Source organism: Ochlerotatus camptorhynchus, unplaced genomic scaffold (assembly GCF_037179485.1).
Source record: "Ochlerotatus camptorhynchus isolate MF236.1 unplaced genomic scaffold, CSIRO-AGI_Acam_v1.1 ptg000050l, whole genome shotgun sequence".
NCBI lineage: Eukaryota > Metazoa > Arthropoda > Insecta > Diptera > Culicidae > Ochlerotatus > Ochlerotatus camptorhynchus.
Window position 1 is genome coordinate 1345256 of NW_027040540.1, and position 12763 is coordinate 1358018.

At 40.1% G+C, this 12763-nt stretch overlaps 1 protein-coding gene across 2 annotated transcripts in view; it reads left to right on the top strand.

Moving 5' to 3' along the window:
• Positions 1-439: 439 nt before the first annotated feature.
• Kua overlaps positions 440-12763 on the top strand; it is a 42347-nt gene continuing 30023 nt past the window's right edge. Inside the window, exon 1 of one of the 2 annotated variants that reach the window (XM_065239104.1) lies at positions 440-450. The gene's annotated coding sequence lies outside the window, so the exon portion shown is untranslated. Of the gene's footprint in view, positions 451-3776; positions 3879-12763 lie in introns of those variants that run through there. The other variant, XM_065239105.1, reaches the window with a different exon arrangement.

Genomic DNA, 12763 nt, shown 5'->3' on the forward strand with positions numbered 1-12763 from the left:
TAGAACTCTCAGTTGGTTCAAAATCATGACTTGATTCCCGAAAACGTGATATGTTAATTAACATTTTCATGAACAGGATCCCAAATCAATGAACTTAGTTCATGTCTGTTCTCCACCACCGTAACTCCGTTACGCAATACAATATAGAAACCAAAATTATGATATCGCGATGCTATAAACCCCTAAACGTGATTTGGATCCAGAATTTGTGAACATTGTCATTTTCAATAACGCAAGCAAAACAATTTGTTTCTGTTATTGTACTGCTAGCAGAAGATTAAACATCTTATTCGGGCCAATGGTAACAGATTCCACCGTCCAATCCATCAAGTTGTATGTATCAGCTGACAAGTATTTCCGGATAGCAGCAATGCACAACAGTGGTGTCCGTCAACTTAATCAGATTGGAAAATTCTTTCTCCCAGACCGGCAAGATTTACTGCGACAGACGTAAGTTTCACCTTCAGATCCAATCAACTTGAGTACCTCACACAGCAAAAAATAAATTTTAATATTACATCAACTTGAGTACCTCACACAGCAAAAAATAAATTTTAATATTACATCCAAGAGGATGCACTTCAATCATGTCGAAAAGTTCATGGAATTTTTATGGCCACACAAATGAACAAATGCAGTAAAAGCATCGTAATATCAGTTCATGCACTGTATTAATGATAATTTATTTTTGACACAATTGAAGTGCATCTACTTTTATGTGATATAAAAATTATTTTTTTGCTGTGCAGCTAGCAGATACTCCAGAACAGAGACGGAGTAGACGATTGCCGACATAAATAGCCGTACAGTTTTCAAAAGTTGATATACTCTAACTCTACCATACTTTGAGGTCTGATGTTAAGTGCGAGCCAAATGGGAAACTACCTTGTCTTTCGCTTTCCTAAATCCTGGCCAGCTTTTCCACCTGCTTAGACATCGTACACACAAGTACAAACTCTTATATTAGAGCAGAAATTCATTAACAATGTATAAACAGATCAAGGAAATTATTCACAGTCATAATAAATAAATTTTACACTTAAAAACTATGTTCCCACGTTCATGAACAGAATCATAATATCAAGAACAGCTTCTGAACTATAGTGACGTTTTCCAGAACTAAAGGGCGAACACAAAATTATTGCGACACCGAAAATGTCATGCCAATTTTCTTATAATGTTTAGAATCAAACCAAAATTTTAGGGTAGTTTTATACATATATTTACTTCAAAAATCAAAAGAAAGTTAATCGATGGAGCCTTGAGTGTAAAATTGCACGCATTTTCGCTCCATCAAAGTCTTTACAGTGTCATCCGGTACCAGTTTCTCAGTTTTTTTCCATTTTCTTAACATGTCCTTCTCGTCTTTGACTGTCTTCTTGCTCTTCCGAAGTTCCCGCTTCATTATTGCCCAGTACTGCTCCACCGGGCGCAGCTCCGGACAGTTTGGCGGATTCATGTCGTTTGGAACAAAATGGACAGAATTGGCCTCTTACCACTCCAGGACACTTTTAGAATAGTGGCATGATGCCAAATCTGGCCAAAATAGCGGAGCTTCGTCGTGCTGCTACAAGAACGGCAAAAGGCGCTTCTCGAGGCACTCAGATTTGTAGATCTCGCCATTTACTGTGCCCTTTGTCACGAAAGGCTCACTCCTCAGTCCGCAAGAGCAGATGGCCTGCCAAATGAGATATTTGGAGGCGAACTTCGACATTTTCTTCTTTTTAAATTTGTCGTCCACATCGAACTTGCTCTTGCCGGTGAAAAACTCCAACCCCGGAATTTGCTTAAAATCGGCTTTTGTATACGTTTCGTCGTCCATCACACAGCAGCCATATTTTGTCAGCATCTTCTCGTAGAGCTTCCGTGCCCGAGTTTTAGCCGTCGATTGTTGCCGCTCATCGCGGTTTGGGAAGTTCTGTACCTTGTATGTATGTAGTCCAGCTCTCTTCTTTGCATTCTGGACGTAGCTCTGCGACATGCCGATCTTTTTAGCCAGATCACGGCTTGAGACGTTGGGATTTGCTTTAATCATCCGCTTCACCTTTCCCTCCGTCTTTTTGTTCTCCGGTCCCGGTTTTCTTCCAGCTCCTTTGCCGTGGTTCAACGTCAACCGCTCCTGGAACCACTTCAACACTCTGGAGACGGTTGAATGGTGAATGTTCAACATTTTTCCCAACTGCCGGTGCGACAGGTCAGGAAATTCCAGGTGTTTGGAAAGAATTTGTTCTCTCAACTCGCGTTGGTTCACCTCCATTTTCGTTGAATCGAAAAACACGACTTCGAGTTTGACAGCATGTACACAATACACATCAATGAGAAAGTGTGCAAAATTTGGTTGATTTTTACCCAATGGTAAAAAATTTATGCCCTGTTGAATGTGTCGCAATAATTTCGTGTTCGCCCTTTAAATCATGATTTTCAGAATAGAGTTCACGTAGTGTTGTGTTGCCGTTACCGGTGAGCGAGGTACGCTGACGCAGGCGTTACTTTAATTTTGCGGAACAAGGTTTCCGAATTCATGATCTGTATTCATGGTGTACATTCGTAAAGCGATAATCGATTTGTTCCGAAAATCGTGACTTGAGGTTGACGAATTCCAGAATGGATTTTTTCACGTGTACACTTTTGGGGTAGGGTCATTTTTTGGTCATCTTAAAATCCTAATTCTTGTTTTATAAATTACCAATAGTCCCTCGGCTCCGTTTAGCTTTATAAGACACTAGCTGAGTGTGCCCGGCCTTGCTCGGGATTCAATATTAGCTTGAGTTTATGCGCCAATTAAAATAAACATGCTATATTGTACGTAGCCCTCCCCCCTCTTATCTAAGGGGCTACCCTCTATGACCTCCACATGCCAAATTTGGTTCCATTTGCTTGATTAGTTCTCGAGTTATGCTGAAATTTCTGTTTCATTTGTATGGGAGCCCCCCTTTACAGAGGGGGGAGGGGTCCCGAACCATCATAAGAACCTTTCCCTGCCCCAAAAAACCCTGCATACAAATTTTCACGCCGATCGGTTCAGTAGTTTCCGAGTCTATAAGGGTCAGACAGACAGACAGAAATTCATTTTTATATGTATAGAAGAAGAAGATTAAGGCTACCAAATATTAACAAGTGTAATATACAAAAATTGATTGATTTGTTTGGAGCCTCCGATAGCCTAGTCAAATAAGGTACGGCGTTACAGGCCTTTTCGATTCCGGGACTCTTTAGGGATGTCTGTCGTTGATTGAATCTTAGCACGCTTGCTTTTTTATGAATTAATCCTGACAGCACTGCCAGTGTCGTGCCACAGGAGTGACTAAGCCCGCACGCTGTTTGATTGAGGAGAGCAGGGGGGAAAAAATCTATCATTGAATTATTTATTAACCATATTTCGTCGTCCTTCTTTGTCGTCCTCGTGGTGGTGCGTTCTGATTCTGGAACCTGCTGAAACACACTGCTCGTCACGAACGGTAGTGACGGTGATTCCTACTTCATTGTGTATGTAACAAAGGGGTTTCTCATCACATATAGCGCACCAAGTCGCGTCGCGGCACACAAAGCCAACATCACCGGAGGCAAAAAGGACTAACTGTGGCGAAGTAATACACGTGGCCCTCGGCACCAGGACTCACCAACTCAAACCAGTGTGGCAGTGAGAGAGGTGACACTTGGCCGAAATCGATACGGATGTTGAGTAAGGGACGGGGAAGGGGGTTCATCGAAGGGCGGCAATGGTCTCCATCGGTGGGCATGAAACGTCGCCTCATTCATGGTACGGTCTTTGCTGGTGAAGGAAGCCTGATCGCGCTCGTTTTCTCGCTGCGGCTGGAAGGCTGAACTTCATCAGCAACGACGACGACGGCGGCACCAGTAGCGGCTCCATCAGGACGGTTGGAAAGTTTGTTAATATTAGGTTTGTGTGTTGATGAAGATGGAAACAGCGAGAAGGTGAACGGGGGAAAAGTGCAGTGGGAGGTATTGGTCGTGTGCCGTGTGATAATGTTGTGGGGGAGAGTAAAACTCAACAATAGTGGTGCCGGCGATGCCGACGATGGTGAACGAAACCGGTGTGGCGTGGATGTGAATGGGAAAATACTGGCCTATATCGGTGTATCACGTTCTATGCACGGGAGCAAGTTTAGTATAGTGACCTATATAATTTCAGAAATAGAGTGCCTGTGGAATGAAGAACAGTAGGTGAATGACGAACAGCTGGAATGTAGGGATTGGTGGAGTGAGATGTTCCGGGGCTGTCGAAATGGCATTGAGCGGAAAACATTTCGATATCAGTGAAAGTTTGGGTTGTTTTTGAGAGGGAAACAAATATGAAACTGTGAAAACTATTCCTAAGGTTAGTGGAGGACACTTTGAGGAAAAAATACTCTGCGGAACTTTTTTTCTCCAGTTGACTTCAGAAGACATTAAACTTTTATAAAGCGGTTTGGCTGCATAACGCAGATGGTGAAAAATCGTGCCTTGTGTTGTGCTTTTCGTTTTTGTTGCAGCCTTAAAAATGGACAATGTTTTTTAAGCACTGTGCCTGATTTTCAACGACATACTTGTGCTGATTAGTGTTAAAGTTTTTTATTTCGTGACCGAACAGGTAATTTGTGAAATTTTCGATGGGTTTGAGCCGTGTGGAAAATTCTATTTCAATATTAAAAGACGTGCCAGTGCATCAAAGTTCGGGAGTAATTCCTTCACACGCCGTCTGTATGTATACCATCAGTCCCACCAGTGCAGACACATAGCTACTGGTGCCTACCGATATAGCGAACGCGAGATACATGACGACGACCATCTGATCGTAAACGGTTCACAGCTTTTCTCATATTTTTGCCGCTTTGGTCCTCGAAAATATTCCAGGCATGGTTCCGTAGTATGACGTCATGGTTTGAATTTTCCGCACGAAATGGCACTCCTTTTGAAGGCATGCTATCTGTGCTCGTGCCAAGTAGCATGCGGCTGACGACGATGCTTTTTAGAATATTAAATTCTCGCGTGATGCAAACTTTTCTTTGATGGTTGAATGTTTATTTAGAATTTGACGCGGATAATTAGATTTGAAATCCGCGGAAAACATTTTGAACATATTCCTGCAAATTACTGGAGTAGGGTAGGACGCAAAACGAACTTCTGGGGAAAAATGGCCCACGCGGTTTTCCATAGCTTTCTTTTTATAAATTCGTGTATTCAAAATGCATTGATAGTTCAGTTCTTAATCTAGCATTTCGGCACATATAATCCCAGAATTAATAATGGGAATGCAACGAAAAACCGCTCGATGCATTTTTTTTCCAAGGAGTGCATTATGGGCTATTCTCTCCTACCATTCTGTTAATGCCGAGAAGCCCATTATGACTTCCATAAAAAGAAAAATATAAAAATAGCGAGTTGCCTCTCTAGCCTCTCTAAGTAAATTTTCAAGATTAACAAGCGTAATGGACTACTGGAAGTAGCACTGTCTTCTTCTTCACGATTATTTCATCAAAATTGTAGATTTATCATCGCCCTCAACATAGTGTTCTTTGAGTACATCCACAGTTGTTAATTGATAACTCCTAAAGAAAATCCAAAAAGAATTATGTGAAAACGCGGTGTAAATTCAGAAGTAAACTCGCGTAACACGAGAAAAGGACCTGCCATCTCTGGTTATGTTTGTAGCTCTGGCCGACAGGAAATGTTTCTAGCTTGTACCTGAAACAAAAAAACTCGATGGTAAATGCAATTTCAGTCGTGCTATTTAAAAAAATATAAAATCGATGAAGAGAATTGATCAACAATGATACATGTAGGTCCTGAATCTTGGAGCACTCGAAGGAAGAATTCAAGTCAAATAATGGATTTGTTTCTAAGTTACATTGACAGATTCTCTTCGTAGATTTTCTCTTTGGAACCCCACGACCATGTCAAAACTTTTTCTGCTATTTTCAGCATGCAGTTCGATTGAAGAAACTATTATCTACCACGACACACATGTTAAGAAAGTCGATGAAGATAATCGATCAATGTTTCTTCGGACCTTATGCTCGGGTTGAATTATAGAAACAACGTGTCAATAATTCCATGATTTAACTATCTCTCAAAGGGGAGTTTTAAAATCAAACTTCTACTAAATTGAGCACTGTACACTTTTACCCTTTACAAAACGAAATTCAACCTTCCGAGTTTATTGTTATCCTACATTGCGTACAAACGAGGTGACCTGTAAATCCAACAGCATCAAAACGTCACCTTTCCTTGAAATGTTTCTCATTCTCCAGTGGCCCAAAAAATGCCAGCTTTTCACATATTTGACCGTGGATTCAAATACCATCCACCTGGAAGGACGAAATAGGAACCTTCCTCACAATCCGGCTCAAGTCTGCGACCTCCGTTACATGAAATCCACGAAATTGATCTTTTTCGGAACGAGCACACAGGATTCATTGAACTTAAACCGCGCTGGTGCGTGACTACCAACAAACATCATCATCAAGAATTATGACTTGCAGACAGCAATTTAGTGTGAGATGTCGGTTGGGTATGTAGTAATACATTAAGTTGTTCAAGTGCGGAGACTGAGCTCTTTATCTGGAATCGATATTTGCTTTAAAACGAGGGACGTTCGTGACAACTGTGTTGATTCAGAGTCACGCAGGATTGTGGAAAATTGAGTGCCATGCTGAGTTTGCGTTTTAGGTCGTAGGGGTGGGAAAAGTTTTACTTGGAAATGATGGTTTATTACAGTCATTATGCTTTAATTTGAGACTGATGATAGGGCTCATAGGCGATGGCATTGATCACATGTTGTGTTCTTGATTAATCAAAACCGGGTACAATTCTTCAGAATGAAAAAAAAAAATAAAGCTGCTGTAGAAAGAAATTGGTGAAGTTTGATTTAAGCACTGGTCGGACTGGGGTGGAAATATGGGAATTCCACAGGTCATGATTGGTACACATCATAATAGGAAACTATAGCCAAGGCTGGTACGTGTACTCTACTTGTTAAACTTTTCATTGAATTTTAATTAATAACATAGCTATTAGGGGTTCCAAATATCGCTTTGGATCCACCAGGCTCAATCGATTCTAAATCAGGTCCTAATCATTCTTCTGGGGAAAATGATTTTTTGGTTCTCAAGGTCCTAGCACTTTGGAATTATAATTGACAGAGAAGCTTGATATCGGGGCCTCCCTTAGCTCAGTCGGTAAAGGTGCAACTACAAAGCAAGACCATGCTGGAGGTGGCTGGGTTCAATTCCCGGTACGGTCTAGGAATTTTCGGGTTGGAAAATTTCTCGACTTCCCTGGGCATATAAGCATGATGGGACTTGCCACACAATTATACCGATGCAAAAATGGTACAGGCATCGAAAGCTCTCAATTAATAACTGTGGAAGTGCATCTAGAATACTAAGTTGAGAGCACGCAATAAGCTAATATGCGATATGCAATAGGCTTGAAATGCGAAAAAGAAGGAGAAGAAGAAGAAAAAGCTTGCTATCTTCTATTATGTGAAATTGTATCCACAACAACTTTGCTCAAGGTAATTTTTTTATTAGACTTCAAGGTTATTAGTTAATGATTGATTTCGAAACCGATAACTCTCTGATATGATTAATTTACTGCTTTCAGGCAACACTGCATCATGCACAAATGACATAGTAGCTTGGATTTTTTTGCCCTATTTTTCTCTACACGCTAAGTGCACATACCTTAAAGTCGGTAAAGAATACCTTTTTTTTCCTTGGATTTGTTTTCCGTCGATCTTGTTTTTCGTGCTGAGAACCAATGCTACCGACGCCAGGAAGGCAGCTCCCACCCTACCTATCGACCCATCAACTCATGAACCGGGGACCAACGGCTTTACTTCCCATCCGAAGGAAGGCGTGATCAGAGATGTTATGCCTCAGAACATCCCGGCGGCGCCGACTGGGATTGAACCCAGGCCTGCTGGGGTGAGAGACAATCACGCTTACCATTAAACCACCGGCGCCGCTATAGTAAAGAATACCTAAATATCGGTAGAAATTACCGATAATCGAAGAAAGTGCACATACCTAAATTATCGGTAATCATGGATTACCAATATGGTCAATATTACCTAATTTATAGTAAAAAATAGCCTATTTAAAGTAAAAAGTAACGATTTTTATCGGTAAAAAATACCGATAACTTTTTACCGATAATTTTAGGTAATCGTAGCTAAGAGTGTACAAGCACACCAATGTTGCCTGCGGAGCAGTTTATGGAGCATGTCAGTAGAATGTCATCTTTCTAATTAATAAATAACTAATTATCCTAACGTTCAATTCGAATGTAATCGTCAGCAAAGTTGCAGGTTGCTGCTGTGAAATTTTTTACATTATTTAGTACGGCTAGCAAACTTTTCCGTAAATCATTGCAGTGAAGAGCTATAACGATAAGTTGAAAAAGTTCACTTTTCCCATAGTAATCTCCATATAAACTTCAAAGAGCCAATGCAGCATGTGTTATCTTCCATATGGGCTCAAATTTTGGGAGAATTATCAGGGCCTGATTTAAAATCGATTAAGCTTGGTAGAGCAAACTCGCTATATCGAACCACTGTAACAACTATGCTTCACTAATACTGAAATAGCGTAAAGTTTTTTTTCAGGTTCATTTATTTGAATGGCTCAATCGCGTTAGCTTTACGGAGCCAATAAGTCATTGTTCTCTGTTTGTAACAAAATTGACTTAATTCTATGTCTAGTAGGAGTTGGGCCGAATACTCGCGGCATACCCGAGGTTAGAGGGGTACATTGTCGAAGGATAGGAAAAGGAGAGGAGCTTGGGGTAGGGTTTCGTTGTTTCATGAGAGCTATGTCGCCAGTATGAACGGTAGTGTGGTTCTAGACTCGTCTGGGGTTCCGGGTATGGTGACCAATGGGCGACGATGAGACTCATCGAGACGGGGGACAAGACAAACAAAAACTAATAAAGAGATACAAAAGACAAACGAATTAAATTCTTATACTAGACATTTGCAGAAACACATAAATCGACTGTTTATAGCAGAACTAAAGCGTACAGTTATCCCGGGTGAGTTTTGAAACATGTGTGTTCGGGTAGTTTTCCTGGCAGTAACGAAACATTTTATGAGCAACTTTAACAGTAGCTTCAAGCTAAAATTTATTGAGAATTGTTACAAGAGAACGAAATCATTTATTGTGATTGTTCTTACATTTCAGTGCGATGACTTGTTTACAATTCCCGCAACAATCAGATACGTTGTAGTCTTTGTAGTGGGTCTGGACTATAAATGAACAAATAATGTTAAAATCACTTTGAAAATAAAATCAAACATTCAATCCAATTTGGAATATAATTTATCTTAGTTTCCTTAACGGTACCTCGACTAACTCTGACTGACTAAAACTCGGCGGATTTGAACTGTGATAAATGGGTTTAGCTACTGAAGAATAAAGGGAACCGGTTTCACTCGGTGTACATTTCAATAATAAATTTTCTAACATTGACGTATAACGGCGCCGGTGGTGTAGTGGTAAGCGTGATTACCTCTCACCCCAGCAGGCCTGGGTTCAATCCCAGTCGGCGCCGCCGGGATGTTCTGAGGCATAACATCTCTGATCACGCCTTCCTTCGGATGGGAAGTAAAGCCGTTGGTCCCCGGTTCATGAGTTGATGGGTCGATAGGTAGGGTCCAGGTGTGGGAGCTGCCTTCCTGGCACGTCGGTAGCATTGGTGCTCAGCACGGAAAACAAGATCGACGGAAAAAACAAACCAAAGAAAAAAAAAAAAAAAAAAAAAAAAACATTGACGTACAAATCACTTTAACAACACTGCAGCAAATTATTAAGAAACTCCCTACGCTTTAGTCAGAGAGCGTATAGGGCGTCGTTGTGCCAATTTCGTCGTGGCACATTTCGAGTATGAGAGAGTGATTGGAGTTAGATCAAAAGTGCCTGAGAAAAATGCAAGCACTTTCGCGGATTACCCGGAGTTACGATAGTGAAGGTATGATCACAGACAAGCAGACATAACATGCTTACGATGTTCATCTAAATCGCTTTTAACGGTCAATTTAAATGTTTCTTAGTTGATAGTACCGCCACTTGTGGCGCACATAATCAATTTCCTTGCATTTTACGGTTACACACTTCATCCTTCTGTTGAGTGCATTGCCCATCACAGTGTATACTACAGATGGCGGTAGTGTTTACAATGATAAATGTACAATGTGTTGTGTCTGTTTGTCTGTGAAATTACATTGAGGTAACGTTAGGATAAAAACAAAACATTGAAAAATATAACGCATCACTTTTAGGAATACTACACGTCGCAACCGATGAACCATTCTGACGGCCATATGAGTACCCAAGTAACCATTTAGTCGCAATATAGCTTGTATTTACTTACTTTGCTTCAGTATGGTTAGTTGGGGAATCTGATGAAACTATCATTTTTTGAAACTAATCCCTTTCGTATTCCATTCATTCTCTTTTCGTACTTTGCATATAACACCATCTCATACTAAACTCTACATTGATTCAATGACTCATTCCGAGTGCTCGGTGGTCCAGCGATTTTAGACGTGAGTCTTATGCCAGATAACCATGGCAATACAGTAACAGATGGTAGACATGAAATCGACCACACCAACCAGCGAGGAAGAGTAAATATCGAACCATGGAGGGGGCGACCCCGGCGTAGTGGTTTAGATCCATACCTGTCATGCCAAAGTCACGAGTTCAACTCTCACCCCCGGACAAGTCACGAATGACCCAAGAGCGTTAAGGTGATACGATACGTCACGCTTTTTTTGCTTTTTTTTCTCTCGTTTCTATGTGTCAGTGAAATGATTATCATTGATGCTGTAGGGGTGTGGGTGTACATCATGCACTGTCGCAACTACCGTAAACATAGCTGCTAGAGTTCGTTATCAATAAGTCGAATGTCTATTTATCATCCATTATTGACTCCATTACTACATTCCTATTCAATATGCCAAAATTAACGATCTACCACCTCCCAAGGACAGACAAAATATCATACGCCTAGCCACCAAGACCAACCAAGTCAAGTAATCATAGTAGTTGATTAATTCAAAGCCACACTTTGTACACTTTGGTTACACACGACCGGTCCAAAAATGATTCCAGCACTCAAACCTACAGGTACATGGTAAGAAAAAAGTACCAAAAAGTAAGTTATACTCACACATCTCGCCACTTTATTACAGGAAGCCAAAAGTAGGTAAAGTGAATCAAAGTAGTTTTCATTCACTTGTGTTCAAATCTTATGGAATTGAAATTTGCTTTCTACCCAAAAGTAAGTCAGTTATACCCAATAGTAGGTGAATATGATCGTGATTATACTCAAAGTAAAAAGTAGGTAAATGTGAACTGGCCGCTAGGTACGTTTTTCCTTATCGTGTATGTTTATGTTTTTGCATCATTCTTTTCCCGCCTTTTTAATATCAGCTGATGGCTTCGACCAGTGCAACCAGAATGACAAAAAGGTTCTCTATAGAAGATTTGTAGGTTTATTTACTTCAATTTCTTTTCTGAAAAAACGAAATAAGATATTGTTTTAATATTTATTAGTGATGGTTTCTAAATTGAACACAGTTGAAGAACCTTAAAAAGCAATAAAAACCTTGTTTTTAAACACTTTGTTTCAATTTAATTGACAACACTGGATACGATGATAGATGATTTGTACACACACTTTCGTAATGTGGTGTGTAGAAAAAAGGTAAACAAAACAATTTCAGCTTACAAAATTATTCGCGGCTCGCGTTTTTAACGATGCAAATCATATCATTTAAGTAAATATCGTCTTTAAAAGTGAATTAAATTGAAAGTGCTTGTAGAAGCACGTGTCGTAATTGTTTTTAGTGTGGTTCTGAAAAGTGGAAGCTAGTGAAAACAGTTAGTTAAATTACATGCCCAGAGTAGAACAAAATCGACTGATCGTACTTTTCCATGCAAATATTGTGAATACGTGAATGAACTGGTAATATTTTGGTGAGAAAGTGTACAAATATGTATCCAGATCTTATTCATACAATTTTGGCCCATTTTTTAAGGTATGTAATTAGTAATTTACGATTTTGTACGAAGATGTCTTTCGTACGCATACCAAAACACGTTTATTTAATGATTGTGGGGACAGCCATTGTTACATGACGTGCCGTATCACCTTAAAGTGACTATAATACAAAAAAAAAAAAAAACAGGTACGGAAATTAATGCGGATTTACCTCTTTCGGAAAACAAGAAAAAAAAAACAGAAAAGGCGGAATCATGTTAGAACCAACCAAGGACGATCTACGTAAGGAAATCGCCGGTGAAGTGCGGGATGAAGTACGAAGCGTTAGAGAAAAAGTACAAGGGATTCCAAAAGAAGCAAAAAATGGCGGCAGACCAGCGGAACATGGTGAGACCGAGCCTATTATTATTTATAAATTAAACAACAACATTAAACTAAATACCAATTCGTTTCCAATATCCATTTGATAACGGTGATGTATACATGTGGGGCTTATTGTGAGTGAAAGTAACCTCGAAATGGGCGTGACTCTCCAGCCATTCTGAAATGGGTTGCTGGATCTGCAAAAGAGCTATCACGTTCTAACTCCCGGACTAAAGCTGTCTACAATGACCATAAATGCGGCATTGTAGAGAGATTCCCAAGTAACAATTCAAGCTGAATTGTAAGAACAAAAGTTGATTAGTGGTTGATTTAAGGTGTACGAAGCTGATTAACACCAGGCTGAATATACAGTTGATTAGTAGTGCATGAAGCG